This window comes from Arachis hypogaea, chromosome 8 (genome assembly GCF_003086295.3).
Source record: "Arachis hypogaea cultivar Tifrunner chromosome 8, arahy.Tifrunner.gnm2.J5K5, whole genome shotgun sequence".
NCBI lineage: Eukaryota > Viridiplantae > Streptophyta > Magnoliopsida > Fabales > Fabaceae > Arachis > Arachis hypogaea.
In genome coordinates this window covers 38,207,927-38,234,448 of record NC_092043.1, presented here as the reverse complement: position 1 = coordinate 38,234,448, position 26,522 = coordinate 38,207,927, and the positions used below count along the sequence as shown (strand labels likewise).

General features: G+C 39.5%; 2 non-coding genes across 2 annotated transcripts; one reads left to right on the top strand and one right to left on the bottom strand.

Moving 5' to 3' along the window:
• The first annotated feature begins 17,581 nt into the window (after positions 1-17,581).
• LOC112708617 (small nucleolar RNA R71) lies at positions 17,582-17,685 on the top strand. Its single transcript, XR_003156463.1, has one exon. It is a non-coding gene; the product is annotated as a small nucleolar RNA R71 (small nucleolar RNA).
• An 8,270-nt stretch (positions 17,686-25,955) lies between these two features.
• LOC112708518 (small nucleolar RNA R71) lies at positions 25,956-26,063 on the bottom strand. The gene has a single exon (XR_003156372.1). It is a non-coding gene; the product is annotated as a small nucleolar RNA R71 (small nucleolar RNA).
• Between the last annotated feature and the right edge of the window lie 459 nt (positions 26,064-26,522).

Below are 26,522 nucleotides of genomic sequence, written 5' to 3'. Positions count from 1 at the left end.
GTGTACTACACATATCCACTACAGGCATTTTAGTTCACATTTCTTCTTGAGACATTAGTGCCCAGCACCTCTTTGTGTGACTAAATGTTTTGTATTTAGGTTGCTCTTGATAATGGACTTTTGGTTGATAATCCCGGGTTAGTTAACCCAAGTTACCAAGTGTTGAAACACTCCTCAGAACCTATTCATCCAAGCATATCCTTAATACATAAACACCTCAGGCATTTGTCTCAGAAGTTCAAACCATTGGTGCCTAGCTTATTTTCTCAATTTTTTTGCTTTTTGGTTGCCCTTTTTCAGTGGCTTTTTCTTCTTCTTTTTCTTTCTTTTTCATGGCCAAAGACATTTATTCATCAAGATCCATAGACAGTATTCAACTTCTACACAAAAATGATAATTCTACACTCAATTTCCAGTGATCTGACTAAACAATCAAGCATGCATACCACCACTTAATTCTACTTGATTTGTCACTAATTGAGCCAAGTTACTTTTGTTCAAACTTTTCTTTTATTTTTGGAAACAGAACAAGCATGGCAAGCATTTGTTTAAGAAGGTGAAGTTATATCCAAACATCTAGGCATTCACTTTATTCAAAGCAGTAAACCAACACTCATACTAAAAACTTCACATTCCAGAAAGATTCAACAATTACAGTTTAAACCAGAACAAGCATGCTTTTGTTTGCCTTTTAAAGAATGGTCAAGGAACAACACCACCTTGTGAAATTTCTTGTTTTCTCTTTGTTGCCAGGAAACAATTTGATTTCTCCTTCTTCTCCTAGTTGTTGCTTCATGTTCTTTCTAAGATCCTTGTTTCCTTTCCTGCAAAGAGTGATGAAGTTGCTTGCTTCTCAAGCACTTGAGTGGTTAGCTCAACTATGTATGGGCAAGTGTCTGAGTCTTAAGTTGGTGTGTGAACACCAAACTTAGTCTCCTACTTACTCCTCTGCTCTTTGAATCCTTGAATTCTCCTTGGAATGAAGTTGATGCTAAGGATTTTAAGCATTTCTGTGATTGCTTAGAATGGTTGTTCCTTTCATATAATTCAAAGGTTGTTGTGTTCAGTTGATCTGTATGGTGGAACACCAAACTTAGAGTCACACATTCCCCTTTGAATTATTGATCCACGAATTCATTGTTTGGTGTGAAACACCAAACTTAATTCTTTGCAATGCACAGAAACTACTTCACCTTTTTATTGAAACAAATAAAAGAAACAGCAAAGGAGTATTACCTCAAGTTGGGTTGCCTCCCAACAAGCGCTTCTTTAACGTCATTAGCTTGACGGCCAGCTTCCTCAGTTGAGGTGATATTTAACCTTGTCCTTCTCCTCCACATCTCCCAAGTAATGTTTGAGTCTTTGACCATTCACAGTGAAGGTTCGTTGTGACTTTTCTTCCATGATTTCTACTTGTCCATATTGGGAGACCTTGGTGACAAGGAATGGTCCAGACCACCTTGATTTTAGTTTCCCTGGAAATAGCTTCAGCCTAGAATTGTAGAGCAATACTTTTTGTCCCTCTTCAAATTTCCTTGGGGCTATGTTGCTGTCATGCTTCTTCTTTGCTCTTTCTTTGTAAATCTTGGCATTCTCATAAGCTTCAGCTCTGAATTCTTCCAACTCTTGAATTTGCAACATCCTTCTTTCTCCAGCAGCTTTGCTGTCCAAGTTCAAGAGTTTCAAGGCCCAGAATGCCTTGTGCTCCAACTCCAGTGGCAAATGGCAAGCTTTTCCATATACTAGTTGGTAAGGAGACATTCCAATTGGTGTTTTGAAAGCTGTCCTATATGCCCAAAGAGCATCATCTAGCTTAATCGACCAGTCCTTCCTTGAAGTTCCCACAGTCTTTTCCAGGGTTCTTTTGAGTTCCCTATTAGATATTTCGGCTTGCCCACTTGTCTGTGGATGGTATGGTGTGGCTACCTTGTGTTTGACTCCATATTTTAGAAGCAATGCCTCTAATGGTTTGTTGCAGAAGTGGCTTCCTCCATCACTGATGATTGCTCTTGGAACCCCAAAACGGCAAAAAATGTGTTTTCTGAGGAAGTTCATGACTACCTTATTATCATTGGTTGGAGTTGCTATTGCTTCAACCCATTTGGAGACATAGTCTACTGCCACAAGAATGTAATTATTTGAGTATGAGGTGGGAAAGGGTCCCATGAAATCTATCCCCCATACATCAAACAATTCAAGTTCCAGAATGAATTGTTGTGGCATTTCATTTCTTCTTGGCAGGTTCCCCGCTTTCTGGCATTCATGGCAGTGCTTCACTAGTTCCTTTGCATCTTTGAAGATAGTGGGTGGTGCACGAAATTGCAATCACACTTTTGCAACTCCGCACAACTAACCAGCAAGTGCACTGGGTCGTCCAAGTAATACCTTGCGTGAGCAAGGGTCGATCCCACGGAGATTGTCGGCTTGAAGCAAGCTATGGTTATCTTGTAAATCTTAGTCAGGATATCAGAAATTATCAGGATTGATTGTGAAAAAGAACAAAAGAACATGAAATGATTACTTGTTTTGCAGTAATGGAGAATAGGTTGAGGTTTTGGAGATGCTCCATCTTCTGAATCTCTGCTTTCCTACTGTCTTCTTCTTCAAACACGCAAGGCTCCTTCCATGGCAAGCTGTATGTAGGATTTCACCGTTGTCAATGGCTACCTCCCATCCTCTCAGTGAAAATGTTCCTATGCTCTGTCACAGCATGGCTAATCATCTGTCGGTTCTCGGTCAGGCCGGAATAGAATCCAATGATTCTTTTGCGTCTGTCACTAACGCCCCGCCTGCTAGGAGTTTGAAGCACGTCACAGTCATCCAATCATTGAATCCTACTCAGAATACCACAGACAAGGTTTAGACCTTCCGGATTCTCTTGAATGCCGCCATCAGTTCTAGCTTATACCACGAAGATTCCGGTTAAAGAATCCAAGAGATAACTACTTAATCTAAGGTAGAACGGAGGTGGTTGTCAGGCACACGTTCATAATTGAGAATGATGATGATTGTCACGGATCATCACATTCATCCGGGTTAAGAACAAGTATTATCTTAGAATGGAAGCAAGCATGATTGAATGAGAAACAGTAGTAATTGCATTAATCCATCAAGACACAGTAGAGCTCCTCACCCCCAACCATGGGATTTAGAGACTCATGCCGTGGAAGATACACAAAGAAAACGTGTAAAGTGTCATGAGGTACAGATACAATGTCAAAAGATCCTATTAATAGTAAACTAGTAACCTAGGGTATACAGAAATGAGTAAATGACGTAAAAATCCACTTCTGGGTCCACTTGGTGTGTGCTTGGGCTGAGCAATGAAGCATTTTCGTGTAGAGACCTTTTCTGGAGTTAAACGCCAGCTTTTATGCCAGTTTGGGCGTTTAACTCCAAGTTTTATGCCAGTTCCAGCGTTAAACGCTGGAATTTCTGAGGCTGATTTGCCACGCCGGTTTGGGCCATCAAATCTTGGGCAAAGTATGGACTATCATATATTGCTGGAAAGCCCAGGATGTCTACTTTCCAACGCCGTTGAGAGCGCGTCAATTGGGCTTCTGTAGCTCCAGAAAATTCACTTCGAGTGCAGGGAGGTCAGAATCCAACAGCATCTGCAGTCCATTTCAGTCTCTGAATCAGATTTTTGCTCAGGACCCTTAATTTCAGCCAGAAAATACCTGAAATCACAGAAAAACACACAAACTCATAGTAAAGTCCAGAAAAGTGAATTTTAACTAAAAACTAATAAAAATATACTAAAAACTAACTAGATTATACTAAAAACATACTAAAAACAATGCCAAAAAGCGTACAAATTATCCGCTCATCACAACACCAAACTTAAATTGTTGCTTGTCCCCAAGCAACTGAAAATCAAGATAGGATAAAAAGAAGAGAATATACTATAGACTCCAAAATATCAAGGAAACATAGCTCCAATTAGATGAGCGGGACTAGTAGCTTTTTACTTCCGAACAGTTTTGGCACCTCACTCTATCCCTTGAAGTTCAGAATGATTGGCATCTATAAGAACTCAGAACTCAGATAGTGTTATTGATTCTCTTAGTTGAGTATAATGATTCTTGAACATAGCTAGTGTATGAGTCTTGGCTGTGGCCCAAAGCACTCTGTCTTCCAGTATTACCATCGGATACATACATGCCACAAACACATAATTGGGTGAACCTTTTCAGATTGTGACTCAGCTTTGCTAAAGTCCCCAATTAGAGGTGTCCAGGGTTCTTAAGCACACTCTTGTTGCCTTGGATCACAACTTTATTTCTTTCTTTTTCTTTTTCTTTTCTCTCTCTTTTTTTTTTCGAAATTTTTTTTTGTATCCACTGCTTTTTCTTGCTTCAAGAATCAATCTAATGATTTTTAGATCCTCAATAACAGTTCTCTTTTTCCTCATTCTTTCAAGAGCCAACAATTTTAAAATTCTCAAAACAACAAGTTCAAAAGACATATGCACTGTTCAAGCATTCATTCAGAAAACAAAAAGTATTGTCACCACATCAAACTAATTCAACTAGTTTCAAGGATAAATTTCGAAATCCTGTACTTCTTGTTCTTTTGTGATTAAAGCATTTTTCATTTAAGAGAGGTGATGGATTCATAGGATATTCATAGCTTTGAGGCATAAAATTTCAATTTTATTAATTATGAATTAAGAACAAGACTCAAAAATAGATATAAGATGAGACTAAAAAATTAAAAATAGAAAACAAAACAAAAAAAAACGCAAAAAAAAAATAGGCTCCTACTGATAGAGGTTTTCACAGAGTTAGGACTCAACAACCTTGATTTTGAGAAGTGGATGCTTCCTCAACTTGAGAGGAGAGCTTTTGGCGTTTCAACTCTTGGAGCTCACGCCCCTGCTTCTCTTGTTCCTTCAGCAATTTGCAGAGCATGCAGTTCTAATTCTGCTGTTCTTCCTTCAGTTGCTCCATAGTCTCTTGCAATTTGGTAATAGATGCTTCTAGGCTGGTCCAGTAGTCAATTCTTGGGAATTCAGGGAGGAATTCCTGCGCCCTCCTCTTGATAGAGTTGTCTTGCATTTGTCCTTCCATTGACTTCTTGGTGATTGGGTGTTCAATGGGTATGAACTCATCTACTCCCATCTTCACCCCAGCCTCTTTACAGAGCAAGGAGATTAGACTTGGGTAAGCCAATTTGGCTTCAGTGGAATTCTTATTTGCAATTATGTAGATCTCACAAGCAATCACATGATGAACCTCAACTTCTTTTCCAAGCATAATGCAATGAATCATCACTGCTCTCTTGATGGTGACCTCAGAGCGGTTGCTAGTGGGCAATATGGAATGCCCAATAAAGTCTAGCCAACCTCTTGCAATTGGTTTGAGGTCTCCCCTCTTGAGTTGGTTTGGGACACCCTTTGAATTGGTTATCCACTTAGTTCCAGGGAGGCATATGTCCTCTAGAACTTGATCCAACCCTTTATCTGCTCTCACCATTCTCCTATTAAAGGATTTAGGATCATCTTGCAATTGAGGTAATTTGAAGATTTCTCTTATTTTGTCCAGATGGAAGTACATAACTTTCCCTCTGACCATGGTTCTGTAGGTATGGTAAGCAGTTCCAGTCATTCTCTGCTTATCTGTTAGCCACAGATTTGAGTAGAATTCCTGAACCATGTTCCTTCCAACCTTTATTTCAGGATTGGTTAGAACTTCCCATCCTCTGTTTCGAATTTGCTCTTGGATCCCCGGATATTCATCTTCTTTCAGATCAAATTTTACTTCCGGGATCACTGACCTCAGACCCATTATTTTGTGATAATGGTCTTCATGTTCTTTGGTTAAGAACTTCTCTTGATTCCAAAGATTCTTTGGATTATTCTCTTTCTTTCCTCTTAAATTGGTTTGTTTTCCCTTAGGAGCCATGATTTTGATGAATCTTGGCTTAGTGATCACGGAAAAGCACACCAAACTTAGAGGTTTGCTTGTCCTCAAGCAAAAGAAAGGAAAGAAGAGAGAGAGAGGAAGAGTAAATTCGAATGGTGTGGTGGAATGAGGGGGGCCAAACGTGTATTTATAAGGTGGGGGGGGGAGGAGATTTCGAAAAAAAGAAAAAATTGAAAGGAGATTTGAGAAGATATGGAAAGAAATTGAGAGAAGGGTGAGTTTTTGAACAAAATTTGGGAGTGATTTGAGAGATTTGAAGAATGATTTTAGATTTTTGAAAATTTGAAAGTGAATGATGAGAGATTGAAATGTGTTTTTGTAGAAAAGTATGGGTAAGAAAAGGAAAGTTTGAAAAAATTTGATTTGAAAACAAAATTGTGGTCCCCCCACCTTTCTGGCGTTAAACGCCCAGAATGGCACCCATTCTGGCGTTTAACGCCCATTTGTTGCCCCTTTTGGGCATTTAACGCCCAGCCAGGTGCCCTGGCTGGCGTTAAACGCCAGAATTCCTTTATCACTGGGCGTTTTTCTAAACGCCCAGGGTGCTGCACACCTGGCGTTAAACGCCCAGAATGGTGCCCATTCTGGCGTTTAACGCCCAAAATGGCACCATTCCTGGCGTTAAACGCCCAGAATGGTACCCATTCTGGCGTTTAACGCCCAAAATGCCCCTTACTGGCGTGTTTTCGCCAGTAAGCTCTTTTTCTCTGCTTTTTGAGCTGAATCCTTCTGTAACTCTGTGAATTCCTTCATTTTTGATACTTGCCTCTGTAAGAACAATTCATACAACCTCCTAATGACTGGGTTGCCTCCCAGCAAGCGCTTCTTTACTGTCTTTAGCTGGACCTTTACTGAGAATCACTCAAGTCTCAGTTTTGAGCATTCCTGCTCAAAATTGCCTTCAAGATAATGCTTGATTCTCTGTCCATTAACAATGAACTTTTTGTCAGAATCCATATCCTGAAGCTCAACATATCCATATGGTGATACTCCTGTAATCACATACGGACCCCTCCACCGGGATTTGAGTTTTCCTGGAAACAGTCTGAGCCTAGAGTTGAAGAGCAGAACTTTTTGTCCTGGCTCAAAGACTCTGGTTGACAATTTCTTGTCATGCCATTTCTTTGCCTTTTCCTTATAAATTTTTGCATTTTCAAAGGCATTGAGTCTGAACTCCTCTAGCTCATTTAGCTGGAGCAATCTTTTTTCACCAGCTAACTGAGCATCCATGTTTAGGAATCTGGTTGCCCAGTAGGCTTTATGTTCCAGTTCCACGGGCAGATGACAGGCCTTCCCATACACCAGTTGGTATGGAGAGGTTCCTATAGGAGTCTTGAATGCTGTTCTGTATGCCCACAGAGCATCATCCAAGCTCTTTGCCCAATCCTTTCTTCGGGCTATCACAGTCCGTTCCAGGATTCTTTTTAGCTCTCTGTTAGAGACCTCAGCCTGCCCATTTGTCTGTGGATGATACGGAGTTGCCACTTTGTGGCTAATTCCATATCTAACCATAGCAGAGTATAGCTGTCTATTGCAGAAATGGGTGCCCCCGTCACTGATTAGTACTCTGGGAACACCAAACCTGCTGAAGATGTGTTTCTGGAGGAATTTTAGCACGATCTTGGTATCATTAGTGGGTGTAGCAATTGCTTCTACCCACTTAGATACATAGTCCACTGCCACCAGAATATAAGTGTTTGAGTATGATGGTGGGAATGGCCCCATGAAGTCAATGCCCCATACATCAAACAACTCTATCTCTAATATCCCTTGTTGAGGCATGGCATATCCGTGAGGCAAGTTACCAGCTCTTTGGCAACTGTCACAATTACGCACAAACTCTCGGGAATCTTTATAGAGAGTAGGCCAGTAGAAGCCACATTGGAGGACTTTAGTGGCTATTCGCTCACTTCCAAAATGTCCTCCATATTGGGATCCATGGCAATGCCATAGGATCCTTTGTGCTTCTTCTCTGGGTACACATCTGCGGATCACTCCGTCAGCACATCTCTTAAAGAGATATGGTTCATCCCAGAGGTAGTACTTGGCATCTGAAATTAATTTCTTTCTTTGCACGCTGCTGTACTCCTTGGGTATGAACCTCACAGCTTTATAATTTGCAATATCTGCAAACCATGGAGCTTCCTGAATGGCAAAGAGTTGCTCATCTGGGAAAGTCTCAGAGATCTCAGTAGAAGGGAGGGACGCCCCAGCTACTGGTTCTATCCGGTACAGATGGTCAGCTACTTGGTTCTCTGTTCCTTTTCTGTCTCTTATTTCTATATCAAACTCTTGCAGAAGCAACACCCATCTGATAAGCCTGGGTTTTGAATCCTGCTTTGTGAGTAAGTATTTAAGAGCAGCATGGTCAGTGTACACAACCACTTTGGATCCCACTAGATAGGATCTAAACTTGTCAATGGCATAAACCACTGCAAGTAACTCTTTTTCTGTGGTTGTGTAGTTCTTCTGTGCGTCATTTAGAACACGGCTAGCATAATAAATGACGTGCAGAAGCTTGTTATGCCTCTGTCCCAACACTGCACCAATGGCATGGTCACTGGCATCACACATTAATTCAAATGGCAATGTCCAATCTGGTGCAGAGATGACTGGTGCTGTGACCAGCTTAGCTTTCAGGGTCTCAAATGCCTGCAGACACTGTGTGTCAAACACAAATGGTGTGTCAGCAGCTAACAGGTTACTCAGAGGTTTTGCAATTTTCGAAAAATCCTTTATAAACCTTCTGTAGAATCCTGCATGCCCCAGAAAGCTTCTAATTGCCTTAACATTGGCAGGTGGTGGTAATTTTTCAATTACCTCTACCTTTGCCTTATCCACCTCTATTCCTCTGCTTGAAATCTTGTGCCCAAGGACAATTCCTTCAGTCACCATAAAGTGACATTTCTCCCAGTTTAAAACCAGGTTAGTCTCTTGGCACCTTTTCAGGACAAGTGCTAAGTGGTTAAGACAGGAGCTGAATGAGTCTCCGTATACTGAGAAGTCATCCATGAAGACTTCCAGAAATTTCTCTACCATATCTGAGAAGATAGAGAGCATGCACCTCTGAAAGGTTGCAGGTGCATTGCACAGACCAAAAGGCATCCTTCTGTAGGCAAACACGCCAGAAGGGCAAGTGAATGCTGTTTTCTCTTGGTCTTGAGGGTCTACTGCAATTTGATTGTAGCCTGAATAGCCATCCAAAAAGCAGTAATAATCATGACCAGCTAGTCTTTCTAGCATTTGGTCTATGAATGGTAAAGGAAAATGATCCTTTCTGGTGGCTGTATTGAGCCTTCTGTAGTCAATACACATACGCTACCCTGTGACTGTTCTTGTAGGAACCAGTTCATTTTTTTCATTATGAACCACTGTCATGCCTCCCTTTTTGGGGACAACTTGGACAGGGCTCACCCAGGAGCTATCAGAAATAGGATAAATAATCCCAGCCTCTAGTAATTTAGTGACCTCTTTCTGCACCACCTCCTTCATGGCTGGATTTAGCCTCCTCTGTGGTTGGACCACTGGTTTGGCATTATCCTCCAACAGGATTTTGTGCATGCATCTAGCTGGGCTAATGCCTTTAAGGTCACTTATGGACCACCCAAGAGCTGTCTTGTGTGTCCTTAGCACTTGAATCAGTGCTTCCTCTTCCTGTGAATTTAAGGCAGAGCTTATAATCACTGGAAAAGTTTCACCCCCTCCCAGAAATGCATATTTCAGGGATGGTGGTAGTGGTTTGAGTTCAGGTTTGGGAGGTTTATCCTCCTCCTGAGGAATTTTCGAAAATTCCTTTGCTTCCTCTAGTTCTTCTTGATCAGGCTGAGCATCCTTGAAGATGTCTTCAAGCTCTGATTCTAGGCTTTCAGCCATATTGATCTCTTCTACTAGAGAGTCAATAATGTCAGCGCCCATGCAGTCATTTGGTGTGTCTGGATGCTGCATGGCTTTTACAGCATTTAACTTGAACTCATCCTCATTGACTCTCAAGGTTACTTCCCCTTTTTGTACATCAATGAGAGTTCGTCCAGTTGCTAGGAAAGGTCTTCCTAGAATAAGAGTTGCACTCTTGTGCTCCTCCATTTCCAGCACCACAAAGTCAGTTGGAAAGGCGAATGGCCCAACCTTGACAATCATATCCTCTATTATGCCTGATGGATATTTAATGGAGCCATCAGCAAGTTGGAGGCATATCCGGGTTGGTTTGATTTCTCCAGTCAACCCAAGCTTTCTGATAGTGGATGCAGGTATTAGATTGATGCTTGCTCCAAGATCACATAGGGCTGTCTTGGTGCAAGCACCCTCTAATGTGCATGGTATCATAAAGCTTCCTGGATCTTGAAGCTTTTCTGGTAAGTTCTTTAGTATGACTGCACTGCATTCTTCAGTGAGAAACACTTTTTCAGTTTCTCTCCAATCCTTCTTATGACTTAAGATTTCTTTCATGAACTTAGCATAAGAAGGTATTTGCTTAAATGCCTCTGCAAACGGAATCTTTATTTCAAGAGTCCTTAGATAGTCTGCAAAGCGGGCAAATTGCTTATCCTGCTCCGCTTGGCGGAGTTTTTGAGGATAAGGCATCTTGGCTTTATATTCTTCAACCTTAGATGCTGCAGGTTTATTCCTTACAGAAGTGGTTGAAGAAGCCTTGTTAGAGGGATTACTGTCAGCACTCTCAGGTGTCTGATCATCCCTTGGCGTATGAACGCCAGGATTGGGTGGAAAATGGGCGTTTAACACCAACTTTTCCCCCTTTTCTGGCGTTTGAACGCCAGAACTGGGCAAGGAATGGGCGTTTAATGCCAGCTTCCCTTTCCTTTCTGGCGTTTGAACGCCAATAACATTCCTCTCTGGGCTCTTACTGTCCTCAGAGGGATTTTGAACAGTGGCTTGGTTATCCTCTGTCAATTGTTCCTTGTTTGGCTTTTTGCTCTTTTGAGCAGTGTTATTTAGTGTCTTCCCACTCCTCAATTGAACTGCTTGACATTCCTCTGTTATCTGTTTAGATATTTGCTGTTTTGCTTGATTCAATTGTAGTTCTATGCTCTTGTTAGCAACTTTAGTTTCATGGAGCATCTCTTTAAATTCTGCTAACTGTTCTGTCATCAGGAGCAATTGTTGATTAAGCTCAATTATCTGTTCTTGAGGATTAGGGTCAGTGACTACTGCCATGACTTCCTCTTTTGGAGAGAACTCATTGCTAGAGTACAAATATTGATTTCTAGCAACAATGTCTATAAGCTCTTGAGCTTCTTCAATTGTCTTCCTCATGTGGATAGATCCACCAGCTGAGTGATCTAAAGACATCTGAGCTTTTTCTGTGAGCCCATAGTAGAAGATGTCTAGCTGTACCCACTATGAAAACATTTCAGAGGGGCATTTTCTTAGCATACCTCTATACCTCTCCCAGGCATTATAAAGGGATTCATTATCCTCTTGTTTAAAGCCTTGGATGTCCAGCCTTAGCTGTGTCATCCTTTTTGGAGGGTAAAAGTGATTCAGGAATTTGTCTGATAACTGTTTCCATGTCTTTATGCTTGCTGTAGGTTGGTTATTCAACCACCTTTTTGCTTGATCTTTTACAGCAAATGGAAACAGTAATAGTCTGTAGACATCCTGATCCACCTCTTTATCATATACTGTGTCAGCAATTTGTAAAAACTGTGCCAGAAACTCAGTAGGTTCTTCCTGTGGAAGACCGGAATACTGGCAATTTTGCTGCACTATGATAATGAGTTGAGGATTTAGCTCAAAGCTGCTTGCTTTGATGGGAGGTGTACATATGCTACTCCCATATGCAGCTGTAATGGGGTTAGCATATGACCCCAAAGTCCTTTTGGACTGATCAATTCCACTTAGATCCATAATGGATTGCAAATATATATTTATTTATATATATATATATATTTTATTAAACGAAAAAAATAAAATAAAATAAAAGGAAATTAAGATAAAAATTCGAAAATAAAAAAGAAAATAAGATCAAAGCAAATTGAGAACTAAATCAATTAGTTAATTAAAAAGATTTTGAAAAGAGCAATTAAAAAGATATGATTGAAAAATTTTTTATGAAAAAGATTTGATTTTTGAAAAGAGGAAAGAGAAAAACAACAAAATGATACCAAACTTAAAATTTTTAGAAAATCAAACACTAATTTTCGAAAATTTTTAAGGAAAAACACAAAGAGGACACCAAACTTAGAATTTTTAAAGATCAAAACGAGACTAAAAACATGCAAATTCGAAAATTAAAAGAAAAACAAAAGCATGCAATTGACACCAAACTTAAAATATGAAACTAGACTCAACTAAAAGACTCTAAACCAACAAAAACAAAATAGTCCTAATCTAAGCAACAAGATAAGCCGTCAGTTGTCCAAACTCGAACAATCCCCGGCAACGGCGCCAAAAACTTGGTGCACGAAATTGCAATCACACTTTTGCAACTCCGCACAACTAACCAGCAAGTGCACTGGGTCGTCCAAGTAATACCTTGCGTGAGCAAGGGTCGATCCCACGGAGATTGTCGGCTTGAAGCAAGCTATGGTTATCTTGTAAATCTTAGTCAGGATATCAGAAATTATCAGGATTGATTGTGAAAAAGAACAAAAGAACATGAAATGATTACTTGTTTTGCAGTAATGGAGAATAGGTTGAGGTTTTGGAGATGCTCCATCTTCTGAATCTCTGCTTTCCTACTGTCTTCTTCTTCAAACACGCAAGGCTCCTTCCATGGCAAGCTGTATGTAGGGTTTCACCGTTGTCAATGGCTACCTCCCATCCTCTCAGTGAAAATGTTCCTATGCTCTGTCACAGCATGGCTAATCATCTGTCGGTTCTCGGTCAGGCCGGAATAGAATCCAATGATTCTTTTGCGTCTGTCACTAACGCCCCGCCTGCTAGGAGTTTGAAGCACGTTACAGTCATCCAATCATTGAATCCTACTCAGAATACCACAGACAAGGTTTAGACCTTCCGGATTCTCTTGAATGCCGCCATCAGTTCTAGCTTATACCACGAAGATTCCAGTTAAAGAATCCAAGAGATAACTACTTAATCTAAGGTAGAACGGAGGTGGTTGTCAGGCACACGTTCATAATTGAGAATGATGATGATTGTCACGGATCATCACATTCATCCGGGTTAAGAACAAGTATTATCTTAGAATGGAAGCAAGCATGATTGAATGAGAAACAGTAGTAATTGCATTAATCCATCAAGACACAGCAGAGCTCCTCACCCCCAACCATGGGGTTTAGAGACTCATGCCATGGAAGATACACAAAGAAAACGTGTAAAGTGTCATGAGGTACAGATACAATGTCAAAAGATCCTATTAATAGTAAACTAGTAACCTAGGGTATACAGAAATGAGTAAATGACGTAAAAATCCACTTCTGGGTCCACTTGGTGTGTGCTTGGGCTGAGCAATGAAGCATTTTCGTGTAGAGACCTTTTCTGGAGTTAAACGCCAGCTTTTATGCCAGCTTGGGCGTTTAACTCCAAGTTTTATGCCAGTTCCAGCGTTAAACGCTGGAATTTCTGAGGCTGATTTGCCACGCCGGTTTGGGCCATCAAATCTTGGGCAAAGTATGGACTATCATATATTGCTGGAAAGCCCAGGATATCTACTTTCCAACGCCGTTGAGAGCGCGCCAATTGGGCTTCTGTATCTCCAGAAAATCCACTTCGAGTGCAGGGAGGTCAGAATCCAACAGCATCTGCAGTCCATTTCAGTCTCTGAATCAGATTTTTGCTCAGGACCCTTAATTTCAGCCAGAAAATACCTGAAATCACAGAAAAACACACAAACTCATAGTAAAGTCCAGAAAAGTGAATTTTAACTAAAAACTAATAAAAATATACTAAAAACTAACTAGATTATACTAAAAACATACTAAAAACAATGCCAAAAAGCGTACAAATTATCCGCTCATCAGTGGGCCAATAAAAACCACACTGCAACACCTTAGCTGCTGTTCTTTCTCTTGCAAAATGTCATCCATAAGTGGAGCCATGGCAGTCCCATAAGACTTCCCTTCCTTCTTCCTCTGATATGCATCTTCTGAGTATGCCATCCGAACATTTTTTGAACAAGTATGGTTCGTCCCAGATGAAGTATTTGGCATCATTTACCAATTTCTTCCTTTGATGCTTGTTAAATTCCAATGGCAAACTCCCAGTGGCCTTGAAGTTTGCTATGTCTGCAAACCAGGGTGCTTTGTGAATTACCATGAGTTGTTCATCAGGAAAGCACTCATTTATATGTGTGCTTTGTGTGCTTCCTTCTTCACATGGTATCCTTGATAAATGGTCTGCCACCTTGTTCTCTACACCCTTCTTGTCTTTGATTTCAATGTCAAATTCCTGCAACAAAAGAATCCATCTAATAAGTCTTGGTTTGGATTCTTGTTTAGCAAGTAAGTATTTTAAAGCTGAATGATCAGTGAAGACAATGACTTTAGATCCAATGAGATAGGATCTAAATTTGTCAAATGCAAATACTATTGCCAAGAGTTCTTTTTCAGTGGTTGTGTAATTCCTTTGGTTATCATTCAAGACTTTACTGGCATAATAAATAACATGTACCAAATTGTCTTTCCTTTGTCCTAACACTGCCCCAACAGCAAGGTCTGATGCATCACACATCAGTTCAAAAGGTAAGTTCCAATCCGGTGGGGCAATGATAGGTGCAGAGAAAAGTTTTTGCTTCAAAAGTTCATAGGCTAGCATGCAATTTTTATCAAATACAAATGGTGTATCAGAGACAAGCAAGTTACTCAAAGGTTTGGCTATTTTAGAAAAGTCTCTAATAAACCTTCTGTAAAAGCCAGCGTGTCCCAAAAAACTCCTAACTGCCTTGACATTACTTGGTGGAGGTAGTTTTTCAATGAGTTCCACCTTAGCTCTGTCCACCTCCAATGCCTCTATTAGAGATTTTGTGGCCAAGGACTATTCCTTCTGTGACCATGAAATGACACTTTTCCCAGTTTAATACTAGGTTGGTCTCTTGACATCTCTTAAGCACCAAGGCAAGGTGGTGTAGGCAGCTAGGAAAAGAATCTCCAAACACAGAAAAATCATCCATGAAAACCTCAATAAATTTTTCAATCATGTCCGAAAAGATGGACAGCATGCATCTTTGGAAAGTGGCAGGTGCATTGCACAATCCAAAGGGCATGCGTCTATAAGCAAAAACTCCATATGGACAAACAAATGATGTTTTCTCTTGATCTCTTGGATCAACTACTATCTGATTATAGCCTGAGTATCCATCCAGAAAGCAATAGTAAGCATGTCCTGCAAGCCTTTCAAGCATCTGATCCATGAATGGGAGTGGGAAATGATCTTTTCTGGTGGCTTCATTGAGCTTCCTGTAGTCTATGCACATCCTCCACCCAGTGACAGTTCTTGTGGGTATGAGTTCGTTCCTCTCATTTGGCACCACAGTTATGCCACCTTTCTTGGGAACTACATGGATGGGACTAACCCATGGGCTATCAGAAATGGGGTAGATTACCCCTGCCTGCCATAACTTCATGACCTCCTTTTGTACCACTTCTTTCATGACGGGATTCAATCTTCTCTGAGCTTGAATGGAGGGTCTAGCATCCTCTTCTAACAAGATTTTATGCATGCATATGGATGAACTTATCCCCTTCAAATCAGCTAGGGTCCATCCAATGGCATCTTGATGAGTGTGTAGCACCTTGATCAATTTTTCTTCCTGTTCTTGGCTCAGGGCAGAGCTAATGATAATAGGATGGCTCTCATCACTACCCAAGTATGCATACTTGAGATTAGGAGGCAATGCTTTGAGCTCAGGTTTTGGTGCTTCCTTCTCTTCTTTCACTCTCTCTGGCATGCTTGGCATGGTTGTTTCAGCAGCCTTGATGTCACTAACTTCAATATCCTTGGTGAACTCCTCCTCTGCCACTTCCTTTGTTGTTTCCTCAAAGGTTTCTTGTACTGCAATGTCCACTACATCCACCCTCATGCATTCCTTTAGTGATTCTGATGGATAGCTCATTGCCTTGAATACGTTAAACACCAATTGCTCATCATGTAGTCTAAGAGTGAGTTCACCCTTTTGGACATCTATGATGGCTCCAGCAGTAGCCATGAAGGGTCTTCCCAGGATTATCAAAGCTTTGGCTTCTTCCTCCATATCTAACACCACAAAATCGGCAGGAAATATAAAATCTCTCACTTTCACCAACAAATCCTCAACTATCCCATGAGGGAATTTAAAAGTTCGATCTGCCAATTGGAGGGCCATTCTTGTTGGTTTGGCTTCCTCAATCTTCATTCTTCTCATCATTGTTAGAGACATCAAATTGATACTGGCCCCTAAGTCACACAAGGCCTTCTCCACCATGACTTCTCCTATGATGCAGGGGATTTGGAAACTGCCTGGATCCTTCAATTTCCGAGGCAATTTGTGTTGAATGATGGCACTGCATTCTTCAGTCAACAACACAGTTTCATCATTTCTCCAGCTTCTCTTCTTGGTCATTAATTCCTTTAAGAATTTTGCATAGAGTGGCATTTGCTCTATTGCCTCAGCAAACGGAATGTTGATTTGAAGCTTCTTGAAAATCTCCAAGAATCTGGAGAATTGGCCATCCTTTTCACTTTTCATCAAGCGTTGAGGATATGGTGCTTTGGGTGTATAAGGCTTCAAGACCTCTTTTTCTTTTTCTTTTGTTGCAGACGGTGTAAAAGATTGTCCTTGTTCCTTGTCTCTTACATTTTCCTTTGCTTCATCCTCTGTGGTTTCCTTTGAGATCTCCTTTAGCTTCTTTCCACTTCTGAGGGTTATGGCCTTACATTCTTCCCTTGCAATAGCCTTGGCAGCATGAGAAACGCTTGGCCCAGGGGTTTGCTTAGACAAATACCCAATTTGATTTTCTAGCTTCTGGATGGCAGCTCCTTGGTTTTGCAAGTTAGAATTTACTTCTTCCTTAAAGGCTTTCAATTCGGTTATGTCTTGACCCATGGTTGCAAGCATTCCTTCTATCCTGTTTAATTGATCTTGAAATTGTTGGTTAGGATTAGGTTGGGCAGGTTGATTATTTTGGCCATGATATGGTGGTTGGGAGTAAGTGTTTTGTGTGGCTTGGTATGATCTTTAGTTGGAGTTTTGGTATGTGGAATTGTTATGTTGGTTGGGGTTGTAAGGTTTGTGGTTTTGTGATTGGGTTTGCTGGTTTACCCACCCAAAGTTTGGGTGGTTTTTCCAGCCTGGGTTGTAAGTGTTGGAATGTGGATCATATGGTTGCCTTTGTTGATTACCCACATAGTTGGCCTCTTCCCTATCACCTCCTTCAGTGCTTACTTCCTCTTGATCTTGTGTGTGTATTGTAGCCACTTGATTTGTTTCTAATTTCCTGGTGAGCTCTGCTAGTTGCTTGGCAAACACCTTGTTTTGGGCTAGAATTGTATCAACATGGTTCAGCTCCATGACTCCCTTAGTGTTGTGTCTCTCTGAAGCATAGTAATACTCATTCTCAGCCACTGTCTCAATCACTTCAATGGCTTCTTCCACAGTCTTTTTCCTGTTCAATGAACCTCCTGATGAATGGTCTACAGCCTTCCTTGATTCATAAGAAAGTTCATCATAGAAAATATGCAATTGCACCCAGTCATGGAACATGTCTGGTGGGCATTTCCTTGTCAAATCCTTGAACCTCTCCCATGCCTCGTAGAGAGTTTCACCATCTTGTTGTCTAAAAGTCTGAACCTCAGATCGAAGCCTATTGACCTTTTGTGGGGGGTAGAAACGTGCCAGAAACTTGCTTTCCACCTCATCCCAGGTTGTTAGGCTCCCCCTTGGGAATGATTCCAGCCACTTAGCTGCCTTGTCCCTAAGTGAAAATGGGAACAAGAGCAGTTTATAGGCATCTTCCTGGACTCCATTGGACTTCACAGTGTCGCAAATTCTCAGGAATTTTGTGAGATGTTGGTTTGGATCTTCATTAGCACTCCCACCAAATGAACAATGATCCTCCACCAGTGATATTAGCTGTGGTTTGAGTTCAAAATTGTTGGCCTGAATGGGTGGTTTCTGAATGCTGCTACCACAATTCCCAGAGGTTGGGTTTATGTATGAACCAAGAACCCTCCTCTCGGGAATGGCATTGTTTCCATCAGCTCTCTCATGGTTGTGAACTTCTCTATCCATGTTGAGATCTAGAGCTTCCTCAAAATTGTCCTCAGATTCTCCTTCAGATTCTTCCTCTCTCAGTACTCTCTTCCCTCTTGCTTCCCTTCTAAGTTTATGAAGGGTCCTCTCTGGTTCGGTATATGGAGGAGTTGATGTCTCTCCTCTCCTACCTGTCATGCAAGAACACAGCACAGGCAACAAACAAGTGAAATACTCTTGGTTAATGGAAGAGTATGGTTAGAGCAGTTGAGGAATTAATTCAAACAGTTAGTGAGTCAGTGAGTTAGTTGCTTGAATTTAAAGGCATAAAGAAAGAAAGCAAGTAACAGAGTGCAGAAATTAAAATTCAACAAGTAACTTGAACGGAATTAACAAAACAAGAAAAATGCTCAATCTAGTTAACTTCCAATTTGAGAATTGTCAATCGAAAACCAATCCCCGGCAACGGCGCCATAAACTTGATGCTACGATTTTAGGAAATTGCACGATCGGCAAAAATTCCTTCTGGCAAGTGCACCGGTTATCGTCAAGTAAAAACTCACAATAGAGTGAGGTCGAATCCCACAAAGATTGGTTGAGTGAGCAATTTGGATTAGAAGTGTGTTCTAGTTGAGCGGAATCAAGATTTAGATGAGAATTGCGGAATGTTAAATTGCATGAATTAAAGAGCGAGAAGCTAAATTGCTGAAATTAAAAAGGGATCGGGGTGATTGCATGAATTTAATTGCAGAATGTAAAGAGAAAGTGGTAGATCAGAAATGGGGAATTCATTGGGGTTCAGGAGATATTGAGATCTCCGAATCAAAACATTTTTATCCCTTCCTCAACCAATGCATTCATTGAATTTTGCTTGGCAATCTTATATGATTGGATCCCAATCCCTTGGCTCACCAATTCTCTCTAAAAACAAACAAATTCCCAATCCCTTGGTTTAAATGTTCATAAGAAGAGATGATGCTCGATCACTGATTATACCACACAGTTTCATGAACCACAATTTGGTAGGATTACATGTCACAATATCCATCCAAACCCCAATCCAATTCACTGTGAGAAAGCTTCTCTAGCATGAATCCTCCATTCCTTTCCCAAGGTTCCGAAGGATTCCAATTATGGATAGTTTCTTTCCTAAGACAACTAACCAATGGAATTAGATCGAGAAGCTTTCTAACAAAAATTCAAGAGAAAAGATTGAAGAAGAAGATAAAAACTATTATTGATTCATTGAATTACAATAGAGCTCCCTAACCCAATGAAAGGGAGTTTAGTGAGTCATAGCTCTGAATTCAATTACAAAAAGTATGAAAACTAAAAAAAATGATCCAAATTTCTCTCCTTTACTAACTTAAATTCTATCCTATTTATACACTTTCTAAATTGAGCTTCTGTTGTGTTTCTTGGGCTTTGAGGCCTTTCCCTGATTTCCTTTTGCTTTGGGTTTATGATCCACAATCCTGATGAGGCTGCTGATCCAATTCTGTAACATTCATTGAGCCAACTTAGTGATAATCAAGTAATGACACATGACTCAACAAATTGAAATTCCAGACTCATCAATTCTTCAGGCCCAATCCCATAAACCATGATATTCAATTGGGTTTCATACCAGAGTACGTTTAAGTTAATGTTTGTGCTCAAATGCTAACTTAAACTGCAATATCTTTGGCCCAGAAACCTTTTCAAATAGTGGCGTTTAAGTTGCAGTTTAAGCTTCAGTTTAAGGTTAAACTGAAGCTTAAATGTGGAAATGGAAGAAGGCAACCCTGGAGGGTAAAATAGTCGAACACGTTTAAGCTTCAGTTTAAGGTTAAACTGAAGCTTAAACGTGGAAATGGAAGAAAGCAACCCCTGAGTGTGAATTTGGTCGAACACGTTTAAGCTTCAGTTTAAGGTTAAACTGAAGCTTAAACGTGGAAATGAAGAAAGCAACCCTGGAGGAGAATTTGATCGAACACGTTTAAGCTTCAGTTTAAGGTTAAACTGAAGCTTAAACGTGGAAATGAAGAAAGCAACCCTGGAGGAGAATTTTTGGTCGAACACGTTTAAGCTCCAGTTTAAGGTTAAACTGGAGCTTAAACGTGGAAATGCTCCCTGGTGCATTTCTCATTTCTGGCGTTTAACTTCCAGTTTAAGGTTAAACTGGAGGTTAAACGCCACTTTCAGCTTTTCTCAGCTTTCATGATTTTGGCGTTTAAGCTCCAGTTTAAGCTTAAACTGGAGCTTAAACGCCACTTCCCAGCATTACATGGCTTGGCAGTTTAAGTTCCAGTTTAAGCTTAAACTGGAACTTAAACTCCACATGTGATATTCAAGCTTCCTTTATTGATTTTGTTGCTTCCTTGCCTAGCCTCTTCTTCCCTGAAATCATCCAAACAACTGCATCAAAGTCTTGCAAAATTTCATGAGAAATCTTCCATTCATAGCATTCAAGTAATATAACTAAAAACTCATGGAATTTGCATCAAAATCATATTGTTTGGATGGTTCATTGCTTTGTTGTTCATTTAACCATTCTTGGTTACTTTAAGCTCAAGAAAATGCATAAAACAACTAAAACTAACAGAAAAATGCTAGTGAAACTAGCCTAAGATGCCTTGGCATCAGTGAACTAAGAAAATTTTTGAATTTTTCAATCACAACAATGCCTAGTCAAACATTGAAAGTTTCCAAGAAGTTTAAATATAGGGCATCAACCCAATTGATTGAAAGAAAATTTTTAATGGAACTTGCTTGAATTTCATACTTTGTGAATCATGTATTGAACTAAGAACACAAGCTTGTGAGACTTGAGCCTATTGATGTGGTTACATTTTATAGCCACTTATCTTCCATTCTTGTGTGAATTTGTTCTCTTTCTATGAATGTAATCCGTGATTTGCTTGATTCTATATGTCCATTTATTTCTTGTATTTATGCATTTATATGATTGAGGCCATTACTTCATTAGCCCACTTACCCAAATAGCCAACCTTTTACTCTCCATTGTTAGCCAATTTTGAGCCTATGCTTAACCAACTTATTCTCAATTTAGCACATTACAAGCCCAAGGCGGAAAACCAATAAAAGTCCTTGTTTGGATCTTTGATTAGCCTAGGCTAGTGAGAGTGTTTATTATTCAAAGTTGGTGAGGCTTGGGAACATTGGATGGGATAAAAAGGGTAGTACACTTTCATGTTTAGGAATTGGGTACATACTCATGTATTGATTAAATGAATAGACCTTATGCATTGATGTTCTTGTATATAGTTTGACAAAAGAAAAAGAAATGAAAAGAAAAAAAAAGAGAAATAAAAGTGAAAATGAGAAAAACAAAAGAAAAAGATATAGAAAAGGAAAAACAATTGTATATGGAAAAAGAAGGAAAAATAATAAAGAGGGGACAAAATGCCCCAAAGTGAAGTCAATAAAAAGAAATCAATGCATAGGTGTCATGAATCAAATAGGAAATGCATGAATATGTAAGAAAAAGTGAAGAATGGGTAGTTAGAATAGTTTGAACTTGTATAGGTCATTATATAGTTAGGTGGGGAAGTCTATGCTAATCAAAGATTCAAATCCTAGTCCACTTAACCATAAATGATCCTACCTTGACCCTAACCCTATTACAACCTAAATGAAAGACCTCATGATGAATGTATGCATGCATTGAATAAGTGTTGATTGTTAGAAGAAAATCAAATTTTGGAAAGCTTGATTAGAAGAGAATTGAGTGAGTTGACCCTTAAACACTTGAGTGAATAGAGCGGATACACATATCCGGTGAGGGTTCAAAAGTTCAATCACATGTGTTCACCCATATTATCTATATTCTTGCAAGTTTAAATTCTTTTTGACAATTCAATACAATTGTGGTTTGGAATTAATTCCTATTGCCTAGCCCTTGTGCTCACACATGCTCTCTTGGCAATTTGACGTGTTTGAATTAAGCATTCGCATTTACTTTAGGAAGTTGCATTTAGATAGGACTCATATAGTTTAGTTGCATTCAATAAATGTCATAACCCTTAGTTCCTTCTTATTTTAGCATGAGGACATGCTAAGGTCTAAGTGTGGGGAGGTTGACAAACCCCAAATTGACGGTTTGTTTTGCATTGAATTTAGAGTACTTTGATAACCTTTTGTCACATTTAGCCTATGAATTAGCATGGTTTTGTATCTCTCCCATATTTGTGCTTAAGTGTAAAAACATGCTTTTCAATCCTTATTTTGATGAATTCTAAGTTTCTCTTTGATTCCATAAGATGCCTTGATGTGTTTGCTAGTAATTACAGGATTGAAATAGGCTAGGCATGGATCAAAGGAAGCAAGGAAGGAAGCATGCAAGTGGAGAGAAGCACAAAAAGCCAAAGAGTTGACCTCGGCCAAGCACGCGTACCATGCGCGCACGCGTCGTGGTCCGCACGTGATTCTTTTATTGCAACACGTGCCTGGCGATTTTGGAAGGTTTCAGCAACCAACTTTGGCGCCAAAATGCATATAAGAGCCAAAGATTGAAGGGGATTGACACACATTCACATCCATAGACTAATTTTAGATCATTAGGTAGATATTTTTAGTTAGTTACATTGGTAGAGAGAGAAACTCCAACTTCTCTCTAGGATTCATCTTCATTTTCTCAATTCTCAACCATTCCTTGGTGAGATCTATTACAACACTCAATTTACTTTGTTCATGTTGTAGATCATCTTTTCTAACCTCAATTAGTGTTTGTAATTGTTCAATTCTTATAGATCTTAGATTTAGCTTTGTTGTTTTGGATTCTATTGATTCATTGAAGATCTCATTTTCATTGTTGTTCATTGTTGATTGTTGTTAATTTCTTGTGTTGAATTGCTTTGATTCTAATTCTCCTCTCCATTTTACTATGTCTTTCATTCTTGCTCTCCAAGTGTTTGAGAAAATGCCAACTTTAGATATGGAGTAGTATCCCCTCACTTGGCCTAGTAGTTGAGTCATTGGAGACACTTGAATAATGGATGTCAATTGTTGATTAAGAATTGAGAATTGCTAATTGACTTGGAGTGCACTAAAGCTAGACTTCCCTAGGGTAAGACTAGGACTTGTGACTCAAGTTAGTTACTTTTACTTGACTTCCCTCTATAATTAGGGGTTAACTAAGTGAAGCAACACTCCGTTGTCATCACAATTGAAGGAAGCTATAGTGATGGAACTTCCAATGTTCAACCTTGGCCAAGGCTTTTAATATTGATTGATTGTTGTTTTCTTTTATTAACACTTTTATGCCACACTCTTCACGCCACAAAAGACCACTTAACCAATAACATGCATCCTTGTAGCATTCCTAGGGAAGAACGACTCGGGACTAATACTCTCGGTTATAGATTGTAGAATTGTTTGATGATGGATTCTGCGTCGGTTTAGACTATACTACGATTGATTACTTGATAATTTCTATACCGGCAAAAATTCATTCGTCAAGAGACGGAAGGGAAGGCATCTTCATATGCTTATCTGAAGTTCCTACCAATGAATTACATAAGTATCTCTATCTTTATCTTTATGTTTTATGCGTTTATCACCATACCCATTTGAGTTTGCCTGACTAAGATTTACAAGGTGACCATAGCTTGCTTCATACCAACAATCTCTGTGGGATCGACCCTTACTCGCGTAAGGTTTATTACTTGGACGACCCAGTACACTTGCTGGTTAGTTGTGCGAAATTGTGTTTATGCCATGGTATTGAATACCAAGTTTTTGGTTTCATCACCGGGGATTATTTGAGTTGTGAAAAGTATTGATCACAATTTCGTGCACCAAGTTTTTGGCGCCGTTGCCGGGGATTGTTGAGTTTGGACAACTGACGGTTCATCTTGTTGCTCAGATTAGGTATTTTTTTTTCAGAGTTCTTAAGAATGAATTCTAGTGTTTCAAAGTGATGTTCTTATCATCACCAAAGCTGATTGATTCTCATCAATTTAGCTCTTGAATGCATTGTCCTGCTGAAGCTTGGCTGGCCATGTCTAATTCCTTTAGACTGAAGCTTTAGACTAACATTGCATGATTCCTGGAATTCTCACTAAGAATTTTGATACCTTTATTTTCTTTTCCAGTTAATTTTCGAAAAATCCAAAAAAATTTACAAAATCATAAAAACCAAAAATATTTTATGTTTCTTGTTGAGTCCAGAGTCTCATTTTAAGTTTGGTGTCAATTGCATGTTTTTGTTTTTCTTGCACTCATGCATGTATCTTCATTAATCTTCAAGTTGCTCTTGATGATTTCTTACTCTGATCTTTGAATTCTCTTGACTTGAGTGTTTATGTGTCTCATATGCATTCTCATTAGTGTTAGTAGTATACAAACTGCTAAGTTTGGTGTCTTGCATGCGTTGTTATTTGATTTTAGTTGCATTTTGATTATTCCTCACTATTAAAAATCCAAAAATATTTTTAATTTGTGTCTTCTCAAGTCAATAATACAGAGAATTGAAGATTCAGAACATTCAGCAGAGGAATTGCACAGAAAAAGCTGGGCGTTCAAAACGCCCAGTGAAGAAGGACAGACTGGCGTTTAAACGCCAGCCAGGGTACCTGGTTGGGCGTTTAACGCCCAAAAAGGTAGTGTTTTGGGCGTTAAACGCCAGAATGTGCACCATTCTGGGCGTTTAACGCCAGGATGGCACAAGAGGGAAGATTTTGTTTTCAACGCAATTTTTTTCAGGTTTTCAAAGTTTTTCAAAATCAAATCTTTTTCAAATCATATCTTTTCAATCAAATCTTTTTCAAAATCAATTTCTTTCTATTTTTAAAGATACTTGCTATCAATTAATGATTTGATTCAACATTTCAAGTATGTTGCCTTTTCTGTTGAGAAAGGTTTAATGTTTGAATCATATCTTTTCTTGATAGCCAAGTCATTAATTTTCAAAATCAAATCTTTTTAAAATGTTTTTCAAATCATATCTTCTCAATCACATGCTTTTAAAATCAATCATATCTTCTTAACCACATCTTTTTCAAAATAGTTTTCAATCAAATCTTTTTGATTTCTAATTTCAAAATCTTTTTCAAAAATCACTTGATCTCTTTCCCACTCATGGTTTTCGAAAATTAATTAGTGTTTTTCAAAAATGTTTTCAAAATCTTTTCCTTAATTTTCGAAAATTACTTCCCTTCTTCTCACATCCTTCTATTTATGGCCTAACACTATTCCTTAATGCAAAATTCGAACTTCATCTTCTTGATAAGTTCGAATTTTCTACTTCTGCCTTCCATTTTTCCTTTTCTTCTGACACCTCAAGGAATCTCTATACTGTGACATAGAGGATTCCGTATTTCCTTGTTCTCTTCTCTTTCTTATGAGCAGGAGCAAAGACAAAAGCATTCTTGTTGAGGCTGATACTGAACCTGAAAGGACCTTGAAGCGAAAACTGAGAGAAGCTAAGGCACAACTCTCTGTAGAGGACCTAACCGAATTCTTCAAAGAAGAAGAACTCATGGCAGCCGAAAACAACAATGCCAACAATGCAAGGAAGGTGCTGGGTGACTTTACTGCACCTACTCCCGACTTCTATGGGAGAAGCATCTCTATCCCTGCCATTGGAGCAAACAACTTTGAGCTTAAGCCTCAATTAGTTTCTCTAATGCAACAGAATTGCAAGTTCCATGGACTTCCATTGGAAGATCCTCATCAGTTTTTAGCTGAATTCTTGCAAATCTGTGACACTGTCAAGACTAATGGGGTTGACCCTGAGGTCTACAGACTTATGCTATTCCCTTTTTGCTGTAAGAGACAGAGCTAGAACATGGTTGGACTCTCAACCTAAAGAAAGCCTGGACTCTTGGGAAAAGCTAGTCAATGCCTTCTTGGCAAAGTTCTTTCCACCTCAAAAATTGAGTAAGCTTAGAGTGAAAGTCCAAACCTTCAGACAGAAGGAAGGAGAATCCCTCTATGAAGCTTGGGAAAGATACAAACAATTAATCAGAAAGTGTCCTTCTGATATGCTTTCTGAATGGAGCATCATAGGTATTTTCTATGATGGTCTCTCTGAACTATCCAAAATGTCTTTGGATAGCTCTGCTGGAGGCTCTCTTCATCTGAAGAAGACGCCTACAGAAGCTCAAGAGCTGATTGAAATGGTTGCAAATAACCAATTCATGTACACTTCTGAAAGAAATCCTGTGAACAATGGGACTAGTCAGAAGAAAGGAGTTCTTGAGATTGACACTCTGAATGCCATATTGGCTCAGAACAAAATATTGACTCAGCAAGTCAATATGATTTCTCAAAGTCTGTCTGGAATGCAAAATGCACCAAGCAGTACTAAGGAAGCTTCATCTGAGGAAGAAGCTTATGATCCTGAGAACCCTTCAATGGAAGAGGTGAATTACATGGGAGAACCCTATGGAAACACCTATAATCCTTCATGGAGAAATCATCCGAATTTTTCATGGAAGGATCAACAG